Raw genomic sequence first — 20139 nt, 5'->3', positions numbered from 1 at the left:
GGGGCTGCCAAGTCCTCGTTAGCCCTTTGTGAGATTGTGGGTAGGGGGAGCTGTTGCAAATACCTGTCCTGCCTCTCGGCATCCAAAGAATCCGCGGAGTAAAGTGAGCTGTAAAAGGCTCCAAAAATATCTGCCTTGTTCTTATCAAGGTGGGTAAAGGTCTGGTTGGAATCTCTAATGTTGCCAATATATTCTCTCTCCCTCTTGTCCCGTAACTGGCGGGCCAAGTGGCTCCCTATTTTGTTCCCTTGAGCAAAGGACGTGTGGCGTAATTTTAAAAGGGTAAGCTCCGCCCTGTTGTTGTAGATTGCTTTAAGTTTACCTCGTAACGCCGTGAGGGGGCGAAGGGTAAGACGCGTGGGATGCGCCTTGTGGATTTGTTCAGCCAGTTCTAGTTCCTTCTCAAGCAGCTCGCGTTCTAGAGCTCTCTGACGGTTCAGGGAAGTGGTCAGTGCAATACATTTGCCCCTGAAGACCGCCTTGAAAGCGTCCCACCTCACCGCCTCCGAGGTATCCTTCGTATTATTAAGGGTGAAGAATTCCCCTATGGCCTCTCGGAGAGCTGCTCTATAGACTATGTCTCTGGTGAGGGAGGCTGAGAAGTACCATTTTGGATTGTGTGATCTCACGCCCCCCCAGTGCAGGCTAAGAGTTACCATACTTTGTTCAAAGACGGCGAGGGGTAGGATGCGGGCGTCCTGGAATTCGCCTGTTAACTTTTGACTAATAAAAATGTGATCCAGGCGAGAGTAGGAGTGGTGCATATGTGAATAAAACGTGTAGTCCCGCGTAGCGGGGTGCATCAAACGCCATGCCTCACGAAGGCCCAAGTTAGCCAATCGTTGTTTGCAGCTTTCGGGGAAGATACCAGCCCCAGAGCGCTGTGGATGCGAGCTGTCCAGGTCTACCTGCCACACTAGATTAAAGTCCCCCAGAGCTAGAACCGACCCCTCTGCAAAAGTACCCAACTTGGACAAAAGGGGAGAGAGGAAACCTGCCTGTCCTGTGTTGGGGGCGTAAATCGAGACAAAGGTGCACAACCTGCCCTGTAGGGAGCCTTTAACCATTACCCACCGCCCATCCTTATCTGAGGCTACGTCTAGAGGTTGGAATTTCACTCTGGAGTGGAAAAGGAGGGCCACTCCCCGATGTTTGGTCGTCGCCGAGGAGCGATAAATGAGTGGGAACTGTCTATGTTTGAGCCGCAGTTCATCCACTCACCGTAGGTGGGTCTCCTGTAGGGCAATAATGTCTAGGTGGTGGTCCGTCAGGTATTTCCACACCTTTTGGCGTTTATGGGGGGAGTTAAGGTCCTTAACATTCCATGTTCCAATTGTGATAACCATTACATCAATTTAGCCCTGCCGCCCGCTCCAGGCCCTCGTGCGCTGCACCGCCCCTCCCAGCACTCCATCCCCACCGCCCCCATTTTCGTGGTGGTGACCCCCCGACCCAACCCCTGGAAAAGAAGAAAAGGAGAGGAAAGAGAAGAAAGAATAGAAATACAATACCCAGAGAGCCAAAAACTCTCCATGTGGTAACATTGATGTCGGGCAGAGCGTGGGAAACCCGTCCCATCCCAACCCGATTTACTAACAGGAAAAAAAAATGCACTCGAGACTGCCAACAGTGCTTCAAAACAACAAAGAGCTCTAAGTGTCAGTAAATTTCGTTTCAGGGGGGGGACTCCCCCCGGATCCGGGCACCCCATGCGGTCCCCTTCCAACCCAGTCAGGCCCGGGCCCAAGAGTAGGTTCGTCGCTGTAGAACCATTCGCAAGGCCATCCTAGTGGAATCATCATCAGCATGGCGAGCGACCCACCGTGACCCAAGAAGAGGAGGCCCCTCCCGCCCAGGCCTCCGCAGAGCTATTGGGGGGCGCTGTGCCCGCCCCAGCCGTCGAAAGCCCCAACAGGGCAAGTCCAGCCTGAAGTTCCGTAACATGTCGCGGTTTGTTCTTATATTCAAAGGAGAGACCAAAAGGGAAGGTCCATCGATAACGGATCTTCTCATCCCTCAGGTGCGCTGTTACGGGAAGAAACTGCTGTCTCCTGGCGAGAGTGGCAGGGGCCAGGTCCTGGTAGAGAGCACAGGAATAACCTTGGAAAGAGACCTCAGACATGGCCCTAGCGGCCGACAGGACCGCCTCCTTAGCTTTATGTGAGTAAAATTTCGCTAGTATATCACGAGGGCGCTTCTTCTCGCCGACCTGGAGGTGCCCAACCCGGTGGGCCCGATCCAGTTTGATTTTCAGCACCTGGGGCTTCAGAACCTCCGCAAAGAGACCCTCCAGAAAAGCCTCCAAGTCTGGACCCTCTGCCTTTTTCTCCAGGATGCGGATGCGGATGTTGTCCCGCCGGGCCCTGTTCTCTAAATCCTCGGCCTTCAGTTGGGTCTGGTGAAGCTGATCTTGCAATTCGATCAGTTGGCGGGAGCAGTCCGATGCTTTGTGTTCTAAGACCTGGGATTGAGTCTCTAGGTCAAGCACTCTAGTGCCCACAGAATCGACGTCCCGTTGGATCCCCGCCAGTTGCCCCTGCAAGTCCGTACGGAGCTGGCCGATGGCCTCTTGGATGTCCTGGCCCAGTTCCTTCCGAAGGTCGGTCTTAAATACCTGAAGGGAAGCTAGTAGGTCCTCCTTGGTTAGCGCCATGTCGTCGGTGAGTTTGTCTTTCACCACGGCTGGAGCCTTGTCTGTCGTCCCAAAGAAGGAGGAAACCTTTGGGACGACCCTTTTGGGAGACATAAAGTCACACCGCTACTGGGGCAAGACATCTCAAGTTGTGGGTGATCGTCGAGTCCGTGGTATCAATAAAGGCCGGGTGCGTTTTCCCGAGGTGCCAAGATCAGTGTCGGGACCGCCCGTTGCTGCTGGTTGGCGGGCACCGGGCAGGACAGAGGGCCCAAGGGGCGGGGGGGACCACTCGGTGACTTTTTGGTTGCCGTGGCTCCCCCAGGCCAGGGAAGGTGGTGTAGCTCTGTGGGGGGGCGCTCCCGCCGTTATGAACAGCCCGACCCACACCAGCTCCTCACCTGCCAAGGTGGGCAGTCCCCGTTCAGCCCCCGCCTCCTCCGGGACCCACACACTCGTGCCTCTGGAGAGGTAGTCCCCCGCTTGTGTCTGATAATCAGCGCTCTGCTGGACGCGTTAGGCCCTGGCCGCCATGTTTAGGTCAGGCATGCCGGTCTGCTCTCCTCTCCGCGGTTGGCCCTCTAATCGGACCGTCTCCCTCCTCCGGCTACATTGCTTGGGGGGGATGATCCCCCCCCCGGCCGCATGGACGCCGTAGGACCTCTCCGTCTCCTTCACACAGCTCCCGAATGGCGCCGCCGTGACCCAGCCGGGTCGGACAAGCTCACCGCGTACTTCGCGGTAGAACCGCTGGACCAGGGGTTGCCGTCTTGCGTTTTCCAGCGCCGGCGAGCGCCTCGCCCAGCTGCGATCCGGACAGACTCCCGCCGGAGGGATCTTTGAGGTAGAGTCGGCTCGGGATCGCTCCCCTCTCTCAACGGAGGCGCAACCTGGGCGCCCCCATTTTGTCGGCTCCCGATCGGAGCCCGGCCTCGCCGGATCCCGGCAGATTGCCGACTCTGTCCGCTCTTCAGAGAGGCATTCGCGGGACCCAAACAGCTCCTCTCAGCTTCGGAGACCGGGATTCTACATCCGACGATCGTTGGCAGCCTTGCAGTCGGGTAAACCAGTGTGCGGACCGGGAGCCGAGACGGATCACGTCCGCTCGGCCATCTTGCCCGGCCATGCCCCCGCTCCCATGGATTTTGCCGTGTCAGTGTCCTTTTTCATTTTCTCTAGGGCGTCATCCACTTTGGGGCCAAACAAATGTTCCTGGTCAAAGGGATGGTTGAGGATGGAGGCTTGTACCTCCGGTTTAAAACCTGATATCCTTAGCCAGGCATGGCGACGGAGGAGGACACTAGTATTGATGGCCCTAGAGGCTGTGTCTGCTGCATCTAAGGCACAACGTATGGTGGTGTTAGTAATTGTTTTGCCCTCCTGAATTAGCTCATTGGCCCTAGCTTAGTATTTATCAGGGAGATGGTGCATTATGGCTTCTAGCTCGTCATAATGGGCCCTGTCATACCTCGCTAGTAGTGCTTGTGTATTGGCGATACGCCATATATTGGCCGCTTGAGATGCAGTACGCTTGCCTGATGCGTCCAAGAGTTTAGACTCTTTGTCCGGTGGTGGTGCGTCACCTGACACCTGGGAGTTGGCCCTTTTTCGTGCTGTGGATACTACTAGGGAATCTAGTGGCGCTGGCCCTCTGATGTAGGAGGGATCTGTTGGGGCGGCTTTATACTTCTTTTCAATGCGCGGGTTAATGACCCTGGCCCTAACTGGGTCCTTAAAGATCTCCGGCGCATGTTTTATAACACCTTTTAGCATAGGTAATATGAAGGTGGTCCTATGTGTGGTGTCAAATGTATCTAGAAGGAAATCCTCCTCCACTGGGTCGATATGTAAATCTACCCCATGGTAGTGTGCCGCCCTTTGCAGTAAATGGTTAAACCCCAAGGAGACTTCTGGTGGAGAAGGTCTGGAAGGGTAAAGATCGTCTTGTGGGACGTTAGGGATATCAGGGACATTATAATCGTCCCATGAGTCTGGGGATCCTGTGGGGGTGGGGTCCCCTGCAGGTATATCTTGGGGCACATCCCCTATGTCATCGTATGGATCCCCTTCATCATCATCATCCGGGGATGGGGTCGGGGAATGATGAGGTGGGGGTGGAGAAGGTGGAGGAGGTGGAGGAGGTGGTGGAGGTGGGGAAGGTATTCTGAAAGGGGAGGTAGCAGAGTCTGTTTTTCATTTTTGGAAGTGGAGGCGGAGCAGGTTTCTCTAACTGTCTCTTTTTGATAGAGAGCATCAAATGTCCAGTTTTGGGATCCTTAGTTAATGTTTTTTGTAAAGGATCCGGTGTGAATAGTTCTGGAGAGGTTGGGTCGTCCGTCTGCGCCGAAGGCGTCGGGTCGTTGGTTTCTTAGGTTTGTCGGTGCTGGTTCGTTGTTTGGAACCATGCTTGGAAAGCTCCGATTGTTTTGTAGGCGCCGAGATGGATTTCGGCTTCGAAGTGTCAGTGCCGGTGGCCATGTGTGCTTTTGTCGGTACCGAAGATGGGGTCAGTGCCGAGGAGCTGGGTCTCAACCCCGAGTGTTTCGGTGCGGGGCTCGGTGTCGAGATGGAGGACGGTTTCTTTTTCGGTGCCGAAGAGTGTTTATCGGCTCCGACGGTGGGCTGGCTCGAGCCCGAGCCGCCTGAAGGCTTAATTAGCTTCTTTACCGGTCCTGAAGGTGCGGTGTGAGAAGCAGTGTCTTTGGTCTTGCTTAGGCCCGAAGGCATGACCGAAGCCTTTTTCGGTGCCGGGGAGAGTGTGGGGGGGTAGAGTAGTACTCACGACCCTCTGCGCCGGAGTGATGTCCTCCACATCTGAGTCGTCGGCTTCGGAGGCGCTGACGAGTCCCTCGTCGGTGTGTTGTTCTGGAGTGTCGACGCCTTCCCCGAAGATGTCGTCCGGGATCACCGTCGAAGAGTGTGCCGAAGAGTGTGCCATGGTTCTTCTGGCTCTTCGGTCCCGAATCGTTTTCTTGGACCGGAAGGATTTGCACGCCGGACAGTCTCGAGCCTCGTGTTCAGGGGAGAGGCAGAGGTTGCACACCTCGTGGAGATCGGTGTGGGAGAATTTGGACCCACATCGAGGGCACTTTTTAAATGGAGTCCTTTCCATTAGCCAGGACCGGAGCTTGGGTAGGGCTGAAGGCCGCCGTCGATGACTGGAACCGAAGGTCTTGCCGATGAGAGGCGCGTCGAGTGGGGAGATCGCGATTGAAACAATACCGTGAATTGGGGTGAGGATTGCGCGTCGATCGTCGAACTGGAAGCTGTTCGGAACCGGAGCGCGAAGATTACATCCGAGCCCGATGGCGGAAAAAAACAATCTGAGAATGGAGCCAAAGCCCATGCGCAATACGATCCAAAGGAGGAGTCACCGACCTCGTGACTTCCAAAGACTTTCCAAGAGGAAAAACAAACTGCAAACATCCGGGCCCAACACCAGATGGCGATCTATGCACAAGTGTGTAATCTGCAGCTCATATGCCTCGAACATATGTATACCTGCTTATAGTTGTGAGTTGGTAACATCACATGCATCACACCACGTGTGTTCACATGATCCAGTTCTTGGGTGTGTTAATGTGAAATAGCGTACTGTGAAGTAATTGCGGACAGACTGGATAATGTAACGCATTGGGCTGAGCGCCTACTGAGACTCCCGCAGTTTGCAATGTTCGTACCGACCCTGCCTTTCTTCATTCCGAAGCTGTTATAGAAGCGCCTAGAGTCGCTGGGACCTCTGGTGCGCGCTCTACAGGTGGAAGCTGTGATTGGGGTCTAAGTGCCGGCTCGGGCCGGCTGCCGGCTTGTGGCCCGCGACGGGGGGGATGGGACCCCTGTCCCCACCCCTGCGCCCCCTGCTGGGGCTGAGACCCCTGCCCCTGCTGGCGGTGCTGCTTACACGCTGGGCGGACCCGGGGTGGCCCAGACGGACCCACGAGAATATTTAAGTACTTAACCTTGCCAGGAACCGTAGAAGGGACAGATAGGATCGGGTCGGAGCAGTCAATGAATGGGAGGGGTGTCCGGCAGAGAGCAGCTCCTTGTTACAGTGCTCTGAAGGGGGCAGTCAGGCAAGACCTCAGCATCTCTGAAGTACTCCGTCTGCCTTGCTTCCTGCACCTGGCCCTGCTATGAAGCCGGGGCCTCGGCTTTCCGAGGGCGGGCTACTTTGAACTAACTCTCTCATCTTTGTTACTAACATATAGTGAACCGAAGGAAGAGAATGGGACAGAGTGACACTATCCCACACAGCCTCCCTCCCTCCATCTTTCTCCCTTTCCCCTCCACGGGTTTGCGGGTCCGTGCGGGCGCCCTGCGGCTTGTGGCGGGTCCCTGTCCCCCGCCCGCCCGTGCCAGTGCGCACACGCCCGGCCGTATATTAGGTGAGCAGGGGTGCGGGCTGTTTATTTGAGGTGATAAAGCGGCCCTCAGAGTAAAGTGGTGGGGGCGCTAGGCCCACATACTTTATAAAGGAGCACACAGACACCAGATTAAGGGTAGAGAACTGGCCACGAGAACGTGCGCTCGGACCCTTTTATTATCATGGTCACCTGACTGGTGACACCTGTGGTGGGTGGGTGTTTATTGTGGGTTACAACCTCAGAAACACTAGAATGTATCCAGCCGGATACTACATCCCTCCCAACTTTGGATAAAAGAAAATGTACGAAGTCCAACCTGTAAAGAAAAACAGACACCCCAAAATAAATCACAAGTGGCATTATCTTCAGGCTGCAGGCCCGGCGGTGTTGGATTTCTTTGACCACCATTGTTCGTGACGTTCGGGTTCGTCTTGGCAAACTACCTGAGACCGACCTGGTCCATCAGTAACAATGTCTATGTACAAGAATCCTTCATCAGGATACTGGGAGCTGTGATATTTCTTGTCATGAGGTTTCTGCCTGGAGGTGACGTGCTAGCTGTTGTTCCAGTATCTTGACGGCCAAGATGCTTTCGACTTGCCTCTCTCACTTGGGCACCTCTCTCAACGGCGCCTCCGGGTGGGCTTTCCTGCTGGGCGGTCATGGGACCGTGTGGACCGTGCGGGCTCCGTGTGGGCATCGCTAAGGCGTCGCTTCCGAACTGCCAACAGGACTCACAGCCTAGTCGCTCATGTGTCCGCCAAGGGTGGTGTTTCCATCTCGGTGTCTTCGCCATCAGGAATCTGGTTCTGTGTCTTCCTCTCAGGGTCGCAGGGCAACCAAGTCTCCGGCTGTGGCCTCCGTGCATCCTGTGCATGTCGAGGAGCTGCTGCCGAACATCTCTCCCATTCGGACACCAATTTCACTGGAATTCCGCCGAGGCCCCTTGCCCCTGGATTTCCACTTGACCGCGTGGGCTGTGCGGGCCTTCGTGTAGGCTGCGCGTAGGAGTCGCTTCAGAACTCCCAACAGGGCCAAGGCGTAGTCTTGCTTTATCCCAAGGGGCGGATCTTCTAATGTCCGGTTGTGATCAACTTCCGTATGCTGCAGGCTGACAGGGGTGCACAGACGGTTCCTGGGCGGCCTGCCTTCTTGGACTCCGGTTGCCTGGAGTGTGTGGATTCCCTTAGGTGTTGTGCTGCTCCTTGGTGGTGTTGATGACTTCACCATTATTCTTTGAATGGGGCAGTAGGCGGCGGTCCGATGTCTCGGGGTATTCTCTTTTGTGATGATGCGAGTACTCTGCCCGGTCACTTCGCCTCATTGTCCCTTGCACGCCTGTGTTGGTTGTCTGCTCTGTGGCACGGTGCCACTGTACCTTCCTCCTTTGTAGGCTGACATCCTGTCATCCTCTTCTTTCTTCATGGCGTCTTGCCACTCACGCTCTTTCTTTTCTTTCCTTCCTTTGCGACGCGGTCTGGTCTTCCCGCATTCTTTCTTATCCTAACCAGGCTTCTCCGTGTAGCGTGCACTCTACACGTTTCCCTCTGGTCTTGTCCCAGAAATAGGACACTGTCTTCTTTTCACTCTGTGATTGGACCGGTCGTCGCAACCTTCTTCCTTTGATTCCTTCCAACTTCTAGTTACTGATGTTGAACTTCTTGTCCGTCTCTTTCTGGTCCTCTTCGCTGACCTTTCCTGGGGTCCTCTTCGCGGACATCCCCTCGGACACTCACTTCACAGACTTCTTCTCCATTCTTCTGATCAGACCTCTTGTCAGGTCTCTTCTCTCTGATGACCATCTGGCTGGTCCGCTTCTTTTCTCTGGCGACCATCTGGCTGGTCGGCTTCTTCTTTTCGCTGGCGACCATCTGGTTGGTCAGCTTCTTCTTCTCTCTGGCGACCATCTGGCTGGTCGGCTTCTTCTCTTCTCTGGCGACCATCTGGCTGGTCGGCTTCTTTTCTTCTCTGGCGACCATCTGGCTGGTCGGCTTCTTCTCTTCTCTGGGTCTTCGTGCTTCTGGTGGTCCGTGCAACCACTTCTTCTTCTACGCACTCACGTTGCTGCAGCGCACTTCTGATGGCGCTCTTCCTTTACCTCACTAGGTGCACTCACTGCGCGTTCCTTTACTTCCTATGTTCCTGGAGCAGTGTCTGCTGTTCTTGCGCGTCTTCGCACTTGCCTGGTGATGAGTTCTTCACTCAAAAGAGAAAACGATTTTCTCAGGTGTCCCGCAGGGCTCGATCCTAAGCCCTCTCCTTTTCAACATCTACCTCATTCCCCTTCTGTCCCTGATTGAATCCTTTGGAATTCCTGTAACCTCCTACGCCGATGACACCCAGCTCATCGTGCCTCTGGATGGTAGTTCTACCAGCGCAGAACTCAACCTTAAGAACTGCCTAACGAAAGTCTTCCATTGGATGAATGCAAATCATTTGAAGTGTAACTCAAATAAAACGGAGATTCTCCCAATCGGCAAGAGTACCCCCTTCTGCCCAGCCCTCTGGTGGCCTGACGACTCAATCGCCCCCCCCCAAACTGTAACTACTGCCAGAAATTTAGGCGTCATCTTTGACTCAGATCTCTCATTCGACCACCATGCTAAGACTGTAGCCGGCAAATGCTTCGGGACAATAAGATCCCTAAGAAAGTTCTTTAACTTCCTCCCTCTCGACGCCAGAAAGAGCGTAACAGTGGCCCTTATAATCTCCCGATTAGATTATTGCAACGGCCTACTGGCAGGGACAAAAAAGAGCACTCTTGCTAAACTCCAGAGCGTGCTAAATACAGCTGCTCGACTTGTACTCAAACTGCCCCGGAGAGCTTCCACCTCCGCAGCCCTTCTTTCCTTACACTGGCTACCTCTCCACAAGAGAATTCTATTTAAGATTCTAATCATCGCCTTCAGATCCTTCAACAAATCCGGGCCAAAATACCTCCACAAACGTTTTCCCCACTACATCCCCAGGCGATCTCTCCGCTCGGCACAGGACAACCTCATCCTGCCTGCAAAATACAATCTGAAGACGAAAGGAGGAAAAACCGTTAGCCACCTAGCCACCAAGGCATGGAACAATTTGCCCAAACACCTCAGGCAAATAACACAAGAAAGACCATTTAGAAAGGCTCTGAAGACCTGGATCTTCAGCCTTCCCGACGATCTCACTAAAGCAGCCATCTAATCCCGCTCTGTTCCCAGACCGGCCATCAAGAACACTTAGCGCCAAGATGCTCCCTCCGGAGCGAACGCCGCGCTTTACAAATACCCCCACAAAATACAAATACAAAATACAAACCACCGTTTGTTCGTGTGGTGGTGCTCCTGTCTCTACCTTACTGCTGCAGCGACAGCCTGTGGCCACCAGGCATCGCTGCACTCTCTCCCAACATGGCTTCAGTGCTTCTGGAGGGCTGCGCCACAGCTCTGTCGACCTGCTCCTGGTCACTCCCTTTTGTGCGCTAGTGACCGCGTTCCTCTTCCCTTCTCGGAGTTCCTGTCGCTGTATCAAGTTAACTGCGGGGTACTTGCGTACTGCACTCTTGCGATAGCCCAGCCACGTTGTGGAGCTATCTGTCCTTTGACATCTTTTGCGCTGTCTTCACCTCGTGCCTTTGGCAAGCTCCTCTTGGCCACCGCATGCCTCTCTCTCCTGGCACATGGGTATTTTGCTGAATGCACCTGTGCTCTCCTGCCACTCTGTCCCTGTTCTGCTGCACTTTCTGCCTTCTCGTTTCTTCACTTATGCAGTCCTGGCATTTTTCTCAGGCAGGCTGCAGCGCTCAGTCTGTTCTCTTTAGACCTGCCTATGCTTGGTATTGTCTTTTGCTCCCTGAGGCAGTACCTGAGATCGGCCACTAGATGGCGGTGCTGCCTTATTCTGGCTCACCTTTACTGTTCTCAGCAGCTTTCCACAACATTGCAGGCTTCGTGCTCCCTGCGCTCGTGGAGGAGCACCGGATGGCTGCTGCTTACACACCCTCAACAGGACCTCTCCAGGCTGCGGTACAGTTCCTCTCTCTATGTGTGTGGTGAGTGTCTGGCATACTTCGTTTTCCTTTCTCTGTGTGCATTTGTGATCACATGATCGGGGCTCTTCACTCATGCAGACAGGCCTTGCAATGCTTCAGTCGGCCATAGCAGCTTCTCCCCACGCTGCCGTCCGCGCTTTGCTGTCTCCTTGATTTCCAGGCAGGACACACCCGCCTCCGGAGATGCTCACGCCCTACGGTGAGTCTTCTCCTGCTTTCTCTTGCTGTTGAGCGGCGCCTGCACACGCGTTGGTACCGGCAGTAGGGGCTGAGGGCTATTGGCAGTTACTTTTGCTGCAGGGGCTACGCGCAATCCTTGCATCAACTCGTGCGGCCCCTGGGAACACCGCAGTACTATCGCGTCTCACCGACTCGTGCATCATACTCCAGCCCACTTCTCACTTATTCTCGGCAGCGCTGGCTTCATACCGCCATTACTTCCACTCCGCTCCTGGCCGCAGGCCCTCTCTCCGCACGGGCTGTGCGGGGCTGGCCTCCGGAGACTGCGGGCTCAGCCTGTCTTTCTTTCCCCTCGCTCACTTCCGCCGCAGCAGCCTCCTACTGTTCATATGCTGCGCGGGGTGGGGGGGGTGCAGCAGCTGTCTACGGACACTGTGCGTGGCGTGGTTATGGGACACTGTCCCCATTTAATTCTGGTAGGCTACACTTCACTGGGGGCCTCGGCGGGTCAGTGGCAGATGCCTGCCGGGGCTCCTTGGCTTTCTTTAACGCCCCGCAGTCGCTCACCTTCAACCCACACAATGCGGGGTAGGTTCCCGCGGATCTTCGGCTGAAAGTCTCTTTTTGCGCCACAGCCCCTCGATCACTCACTGGGTCGTCGCAGCCGATGCAGGTGGGCTCCGATCGGTCCGCCTTTCTCCCCACGGCACTTCCACGCAGCAGGCTCATGAGGTGCGGGGTGGGCTCCCGGTCACCTCGTCCTCTTCATGCAGCCCCGGGGCTCGTCACATGCCCCACGGGCCTTCAGGCGGCTGGCGTCTTCCTCGCAGGGGGTGGGTGCTGATTCCACGGGGCAGCTCTCTCCCCCTCAACCTTCTCAGCTGGGCTGCTGCACGCACGGGCACAGCCCCCTCGTCGCCATTGTAAAGTGGTGGGGGCGCTAGGCCCACATACTTTAAAAAGGAGCACACAGACACCAGATTAAGGGTAAATAACTGGCCACGAGCACGTGCGCTCGGACCCTTTTATTATCAGGGTCACCTGACTGGTGACGCCTGTGGTGGGTGGGTGTTTAGTGTGGGTTACAGCCTCAGAAACACTAGAATGTATCCAGCCGGATACTACACTCAGCAGTAATCTGCATGGATATGTGCCAGCAGCGGATGAGGGGACAGGCCGCAATTAATTGCCCTGTGGTGTGTGGGAGCGAGTGGAGCCAGCGCTGAACAGCCATTGATCCTTCAGTGGGGCCGATTCATCACCCACGGCGGGTGTGTGGTGTTCGGGGACGGGGGTCTGTCCAGGCCCAGCTGTTACGCCCGGGCACCGGGGTTCTCAGCTCTCCGCTGCAATCAATGCCGGAAGGGGTGGGGCGGACTCCATTAACCCGCAAACACACAAATGCGTCTTAATACAATCACACGTGAACACAGACTTACGTGCAAATACTAACACACAGAACAGATTGTGCACAGAATCACACACATTAACGCAAAGACGCACTCTCACAAACACGCCCATAAACACATTGAAAGGGATAATCAACCGCAAACAATGACACACCCAAATACATATACATTCCCACGGAGCAGGAGATACTCACACACAGAGACATGCATGTGCGGGCACACATCGACACACACATGAGACACTATTTCTCACTCACAAGTCACAACCCAGACCTGAGGGACGGAGCTCTTGACCTGGGAGAGGCGGGTGTGTGTTCGCATTAGTTTATTTTTGAATGACTCCTCGCTGCGCTTTTTAAGCTGTTTGGTCGTGTGTTGTGCACATGTGTTTGGTCTCCTATACATCAGGTAGTTCGGCGTCATTTCAGTTACATCAAAATGAATGAAAAGCACCTAGACAGCAGCGATGGCTGCTCCTCTGCGGGCTCACGGCGGAAGTGGTCGCCACTGTGGGGGTCGCGACGAGATGCGTACACCGCTCGCAAACGCAGGAGAGGGTGGAAGCGGCCGCTGAACACCCCTTCTCACCCCGGACGTCGGCAGGACGCTGTGACCTGGCTATAGGCCCCCTTCACCCCCAGACCATTGGCAGGGCAGAATTTAAATATCGGCAGTGTCCTAACCCGGACCCCCAGCGGGACAAGATGAGGTGATAGAGGTGCCTCATGTCATGCAAGTCACTCAGCGGGACAGAATGGGGTATATATTGGCACCTTTTGCCACCGAGACCCTCAACAGGGCAGAGTGGAGTAGGCATAGGCACCCTCACCCACTCTGATCCTCGGCAGGGCAGAATGTGGTAGAGTAGGCTTATTCTCCCACCCAATTCTCGGCAGGGTAGAGCGGAGTAACTGTAAATACTTTCTGCCACCCTAGATTCATGGCAGAGGGGAGTAGAGTAGAGTTCCTGCTCCCAGGGCCCGCAGCTGGGCAGAATGAGGTATTTGTATATACATATAGGCACTGCTTCCCACTCTAGACCCTCTGCAGGGCAAACTGGCAGATAAAGACACTCTCTTCCACCCCGGATCCTCAGCAGGACAGAGTGGGGCACATGCAGGCACCACCTCTCACCCCAGAGTCTCTGCAGGGCAGAATGCAGTAGATACAGACATGCCTCCCACCCCAGACCATCGGCAGCACATACTGGGGTAGCTACTAAAGACATCCCTTCCCTGCCAGGGTCGGACTGGGATAGAAAGTAGGCCCAGGCACCAGAATACAAGTGGCTCCATTAGTGATTTAGATATCTGAAATGCGGCCCATGTTTACACACTGGTCAGTTTTGAGCATTTAAAGACACTGTAGAAGTGTTTAGTAAGGTATGAACGAGAATTTGCTGCAGGAAATGTTTGTTTTAATATTAGATCAATAAACAGTGAGCTGACCCCAGCAGACCATTAACAGGTCCACAAACAGCCAGAACACGGGCCCACACTCAGAGCTGTCAGGTCAGCTCACCCGGCGCTGCCTGGTTGCCCTATGGGCCAGCCCGAGCCTGCCCCCTCCCTCCCCTCCGGTGCAGAGTGGAGCAGCCACCATAGACACTCTGCAGGGCTGAATGTGGTAGCTTCTGGGTGTGGGTGGGAGGGGTTCTAAAAGGTCCTAGCAGCAGGGTAAGAGGGGCTCAGAGAGTGTTTAGATCCCATTCCCTGTAGGGCCAGTCGGTGAAGCTGCAGCAGCTCGGAACACAGGAAGAAAGGGCGAGCTCCCAAACGGGGCTCGCGAGAGACATCCCCCCCGAAGGGTGGACTCCGCCTGCTCGTAAATCCGCGCATCACCCTGTGAAGCAGGCAGCGTTATCACCCTGCGGTCAGTATCTCGGTATCCAACCCGGGATAGGTGCCCTGCACCCTGCAGTGAGAGGTACTGGGGCACCCCGAACTCAGCTGCCCAGGTCTGCGTGCATTTGGATCCCTTGATGGGGGCTTGGGGAGCGATAGGTGCCCCTGCAGTGTGTGAGGTGAGAAACACAGAGTGAGGGACTCGGAATACACCCAGCTGGGCATCTTCAACTGGAGAAACCAAACTTCTGCACTGTGGCATCCCCGGTTGTGGGCATGGTGGGCACCCCTGCAACCCACAGGCGCGTACACTCAGACACTACACACAAGCACCCACTTTACTGACACCACCCACGCAGGCATCCACACCTATAAACACACAGGCACACACACACTTCACCGACAGTGACATCCACCTACACACACACATCCAAACACGTTGGCACAGTTACACACTCACGTCGCAGACAGTGGCATTCACCTACAAACACACGCAAACACACATACATCCAAACATGTTGGGACAGGCACGTAACCACGTCACAGACACTGGCCCCACCCACACAGACACAGGCAATCATAAACATTGGCAAATATATTCACCCAAATACACATACTCCAAGCACAGACACACTCTGACATAAACCCACGTATACATGTACACATAGCCACACGTGCACACGCGTAAGACTCTAGCACAAACACTCTTTTTGAGAGCCACGTTCTTGTGTCAGAGCCACAACATGTGAGCCCTCCGTGCACACTCACTTGTGTAAGTGAGCGTGCTTCATTTAGGCAATTTGCACCGATCTACTCTCTCACATATTTTCTCGCTGCCAAAAACAGGGTAGCGGGACTTTTCAGAGAGTCTCTTATCGGTTAGAAAACGTGGACATGCCTTTTCGTCCCATCCCCTTTTACTATGAACACCACTTTGCTCGTATTTAACAGATATGCCAGCTCCGAAAGCGGGCATCCATCGGGGTGGGCGAATAGCAGCCGAACACTGGGCAGTCGATGCTGACACTCGAGCTCTTTCAGCTGGACTGAGCGGAGAAGGAAATATTATTAAAAATAAAATACCACTCATGCATTGACTTGCTAAAATCCCAGGCGAGGCGTCCCTCAACCTATTACAGGCCCGCGAAGAGCGCCTCTCCCGCCTCGCATGTGTGGACTGCGAGTGCACGTTGTGGCAAACGGAGCTCGGGCTGCAGCCAAAGAGACCGAATAAATTTCAGGGAAGCCGATGACTGTCACCCTCTGAGCGGGGTGTTACAGTAAGAAAACAGACAGGCACGCGTGACTCGTGCTAATGAAGGAGGCAGCAGGGGAAGGGAAGACAGGAGGGGGCCTGCGCCTGTTTCCCTTCCGGGAACGAGCAGGGGCACCATATGTTTGCAAGTTAATTACAAACATATGGTGTCAAAGCTCGCTCCCACAAGGGAATAGCCAGACGTGCACGCCATTAAAAGCAATGCAATGCGTGCACGTTTCTGGCTGAAAAGGCGCATCGATGGCTAAAAGTCTTTCTCCTAAGCAGCGCATGCGCGCTGCGTAGGCGAGACCTAAAAGAGAAGGGTTTGTCCATGTGTAATATAACTGGTGCTCATGTAAAGCGCTGCTATAACTTCGGGTCATAGTTGCGCTACACAAAACTGCAAACGCACCCCAAAAAAGACTTCGATAGTAAAGTGAAACATTGTAGAGCCTAGAGTCGCCAGAGTGAGAGCAGCTCACCGATGTACTCTGTGAAAGGAGCTGGAAACACATTGCGTTCATGGGCAGTTAACTTCTTTGGAGTTTCACCACATGACGTAGGCGCAGGTGGAACATCCTCATGTGTCAAATATGTCCCCCCACATTAGCATCAGTTTACTATCTTAGAGCCTACCTAGAAAAATATATGTATGAGTGCTCTATGAATTGATAGAGTACTACACTAGAAAAAACACTTATTTTTCTAGAGTCCCCTCACTCACCTAGGGTTGCCCCAGGGTGACATGCTTCATCATAGGGGTCCTCCCAGACATCTACTGTCTGGGGCGTGCTACAACTTAACGAAATACGCAGGAGCACTTTTTATATTTTTTCAACTATGTGTAGTGATGTGTTGTGCAGTGCTGTGTGGAGTGAAAAGTGAAATTAATTCAATAAAAATTACCTGGATAGTGAGCCCTAATTTTATTCTGCTCCTATCCGGTAAATGTATTTAAAAATATAAAAAGTGCTCCTGCGTATTTCGTTAAATTGTGTGCAGATATTTGCACCATTCTAACGAAACCCAGGACCTTGTTAGACTGTTGGATTAATGGCTTCTTCAGCTTTGTGGTCGCTGGCCAGACGGAGCGTGGTATGCAAGGCAAATGGGCACCGTTCTGCCTGCTAAGCATGGGAGGTGTGAATAATGATAGCTGACCCTTTGAGGCTTGTTTACTGAGAGGTAATAAATAAAGATGCGGAGGAGCAGAGAGGCGAGCCAGATGGTCGCTGCAGGGAAGAATGCCTGCTTTGATAAGCGGGTGCTGAATGCTGTCAGTGTTTGTCCAGAATCTTATTCAAACAAAGGTTTGCTTATATTGGCTCTATGAAAAGCATTGGCATAGCCAATAGGTCTCGCTTTTGGGACCTTATAAGTATTTGGTTATGCAGCACAATATCCTTATAAGGTTCCAAAGGTGAGACCTATTGGCTATGCCAATGCTTGTTTTATTTAGGACCAAAACTAGGAAAAAAGCTGGCAATTTATTAACAAGACAAATTTACTGGGGGGCTTCAAAACTTTTTGCCACTTGAGGCACAACAGAGGCAGCAAGCAGGCAAACGGGAGGACAAGACCCCCCACTAAAACCACCGCAGAATAAAGTCCAAGGCAGGGCATAAAAAAAAAGACAGGCAGAGGCAGGGTCGAAACGAGAAGAAAGAAAACCTCACCAGAAATTCTGGCAGGGCGCCTCCACACCGGCATACACTCTTGGCACCCCCCTCTCAGGGCCGGAACACCAGGCACCCCCAGGGGAACCCGAAAGAAAGCAAGGCAAACACCCGGAAGGCACCCAGGAGGCAGGGAGGCAACACTCCCTGCCAGAACACCAGCTCGCCGGCAGCTAATCCTCACCCAGTCCAGTTCAATCGGGCCGGGGAGGAGACAGCCCGGAGCGCTCACCAGAGACGGCACCTCATGAAACAATGACAAACCCCCAACAGAAGGCTCCAGGACAATAGTGGACCAGGTAGGTGAAACCTCCTCAACAAAAATAATTATTCCACCGGCCCAGGGACGTCAAACACTGCACGTAGAAGCATGTAGTCCAGAGGAGTAAGGGGGCAGTTTACGGCCGGATTAACCCGCTGCCATGTTTCCCGCTGAAACACGTGTTAACGAAAGAACAATGTTCTCTACAGCCAATGCTACTCAACATTAGTGGACATAAAATTGTTATCAAAACCACAGTAGATTAAAGATGTAGCTCCGCTGAAATGTCATTCATTGTCATTGACATCCAGCCAGTGAAAGCTTGAAACCCAGTCCTAAATTTCCTAAATCTAGCAGTTTCCATAGGGAAAATAAGACTAACTCTGAACTCCTGGAACCTCCAAACTCCTGACTGACTGATAAACTTAAAGCATTGTATTACACACTTGTAATATTAATGATTACACTGTCCAAGCCATGTTAATATTTACAATAATTAATCAGAAGGATCTCTAGACACTGCTGACTTAAATGCTGCACCACATTAGAACAAGCAAAAGCATGCGCACGCCTCGCGCAGTAGCAGGGGGAGGGGAGAGAGGAGGGGGCCTGCGCGATTCCCTTGTGGGAGCGAGCGGAAAGGCGCGGTAATTGATACCATATGGCGCTGCCGCTCGCTCCCGCAAGGGAATCGCCACACGTGCACGCGTTGCCATTGAAGGCAATGGAACGCGTGCACGTTTTGGGCGAAAAAGTGAACCGATGGCTAAAGGTCTCCTTCTATGCAATGCATGTGTGCTGCGTAGGCGAGACTTAAAAACAAACGGTACCAGGGTCTGCTCCACGAAGCGGGTCTTAATGTAAAGTAAGCGCGCCTGTTTGTACAGTGTGCAACGGGAACCGCAAGTGCACCTCCGGCCAGCGTGCGCGTGTGGACAGGGCGGGGGAAGGGAGGGTGCGAAAATCCACGGAGGGCGGGTGGGGGGAGGGAGGTGCCACTCCGATAGAAAGAGGAGTCTAACGGCTGCAAAGGCGCAAAATCAAAATGTAAGCGAGGTAAGAAACGACACGGCCTCTCAAAATGACGACATATCTTTTGTGACCCTTTAAAACCTTAATTGAACAGGAGGTCGCTGCTAGCGCTCTCGGGCTAGTTACGCATTATAACAAAACAAGCAAACTAAGCGAGCCTCTTTGCACTGTGTGCAACAGGAACAGTGAGTGCACCTCCAGACCGGCGCAACGGAAACATATAAAAACAAGCTGGAATGGCAATAAGTACACAGCGTTCACCTAGCTCCAGCCGGAATGACAAAAAAAGTCCTCACCCTGTAATTAAAGGAGATAGTAACACGACGCCAGTAAACGATCCAATCCCGGTGGGCGGGGCCAAAAGGAGACAAGTCGGCAACAAGGAGGGACTAAGAAGCCTCCTTTACAATCAGAAGCCAGCAATTTGCATGGAAGATGACGCTTCCCAATTAAAAAGATGGGCGGGGATTCAAGTCCCCTTCCAAAACCGTAATTATTTCAAGAAGCTCTCGAATGCCGAGAGCAGCGCATGCGCGCTGCTATCGCCAGCCAAGACCTAAAAACTGCTATCAGGCAGGAAGGGGGAAGGAGGGATGCAGGGAAACGGGGAAGGAGGGAAGCAGTGAAAGAGGGAAGCAGGGAAGGAGATAAGGGAAGGAGGGAAGTAAGGATGGAGCAAAGCAGGGAAGGAGGGATGCAAAAAAGCGGGGAACGAGGGAAGCAGGAAAGCAGAGAAGGAGAGAAGCAGGGAAATAGGGAAGCGGGGAAGGAGGGAAGCAAGGATGGAGTGAAGCAGGGAAGGAGGGATGGAAGGAAGCAGGGAAGGAGGGAAGCAGGGAAAGAGGGAAGCAGGGAAGGAGGGGAACAGAGGAGGAGGGAAGCAGGGAAAGAGATAATGAGGGAAGGAGGGAAGCAAGGATGGAGCGAAGCAGGGAAGGAGGGATGCAAAGCAGCGGGGAAAGAGGGAAGCAGAGAAGGAGAGAAGCAGGGAAGGAGGGAAGCAAGGATGGAGTGAAGCAGGGAAGGAGGGATGCTAGGAAGTTGGGCACGAGGGAAGGAGGGAAGCATGGAAGGAGGGAAGCAGAGAAGGAGAGAAGCAGGGAAATAGGGAAGTGGGGAAGGAGGTAAGCAAGGATGGAGCAAAGCAGGGAAGGAGGGATGCAAGGAAGCGTGAAAGGAGGGAAGCAGGGAAAGAGGGAAGCAGAGGAGGAGGGAAGCCGGGATGCAGGAAAGGCAGATAATTTAGGAGGTGGGGTGGTTTTATGGAAAAGATGGAGCCTAATCGGATGAATGACCACCAAGAGCGTCAGACCGGGAAGGTCCTTTGTGTTTTGGGTTAGACAGAAGTGAAGGTGGAGTGGGGGGGGGGGGGGATCACAAGGTGCCAGAGGTGACTTTATGATTTTCATGCAAACCCAGGGACAACTGGGAGCCCCTCCTCTTTTTAATGTC

General features: G+C 53.7%; 1 protein-coding gene and 1 long non-coding RNA gene across 2 annotated transcripts in view; one reads left to right on the top strand and one right to left on the bottom strand.

Annotated features, from left to right (window-relative positions):
• The window catches only part of PSMB9 (proteasome 20S subunit beta 9), a 240527-nt gene that overhangs the window by 103111 nt on the left and 117277 nt on the right, over nt 1-20139 (bottom strand). The window lies entirely within an intron of this gene.
• The window catches only part of LOC146869766 (uncharacterized), a 35272-nt gene continuing 26032 nt past the window's right edge, over nt 10900-20139 (top strand). Inside the window, exon 1 of the long non-coding RNA XR_014966014.1 lies at nt 10900-11026. This is a non-coding gene — a long non-coding RNA (uncharacterized LOC146869766). The remainder of the gene's footprint in view (nt 11027-20139) is intronic.

The sequence above is a fragment of the Triturus cristatus genome, chromosome 1_1 (genome assembly GCF_964204655.1).
Source record: "Triturus cristatus chromosome 1_1, aTriCri1.1, whole genome shotgun sequence".
In the NCBI taxonomy this organism is placed as follows: Eukaryota; Metazoa; Chordata; class Amphibia; order Caudata; family Salamandridae; genus Triturus; species Triturus cristatus.
The sequence above is the reverse complement of the archived record's forward strand: the minus strand, read 5'-3'. Positions and strand labels throughout refer to the sequence as shown.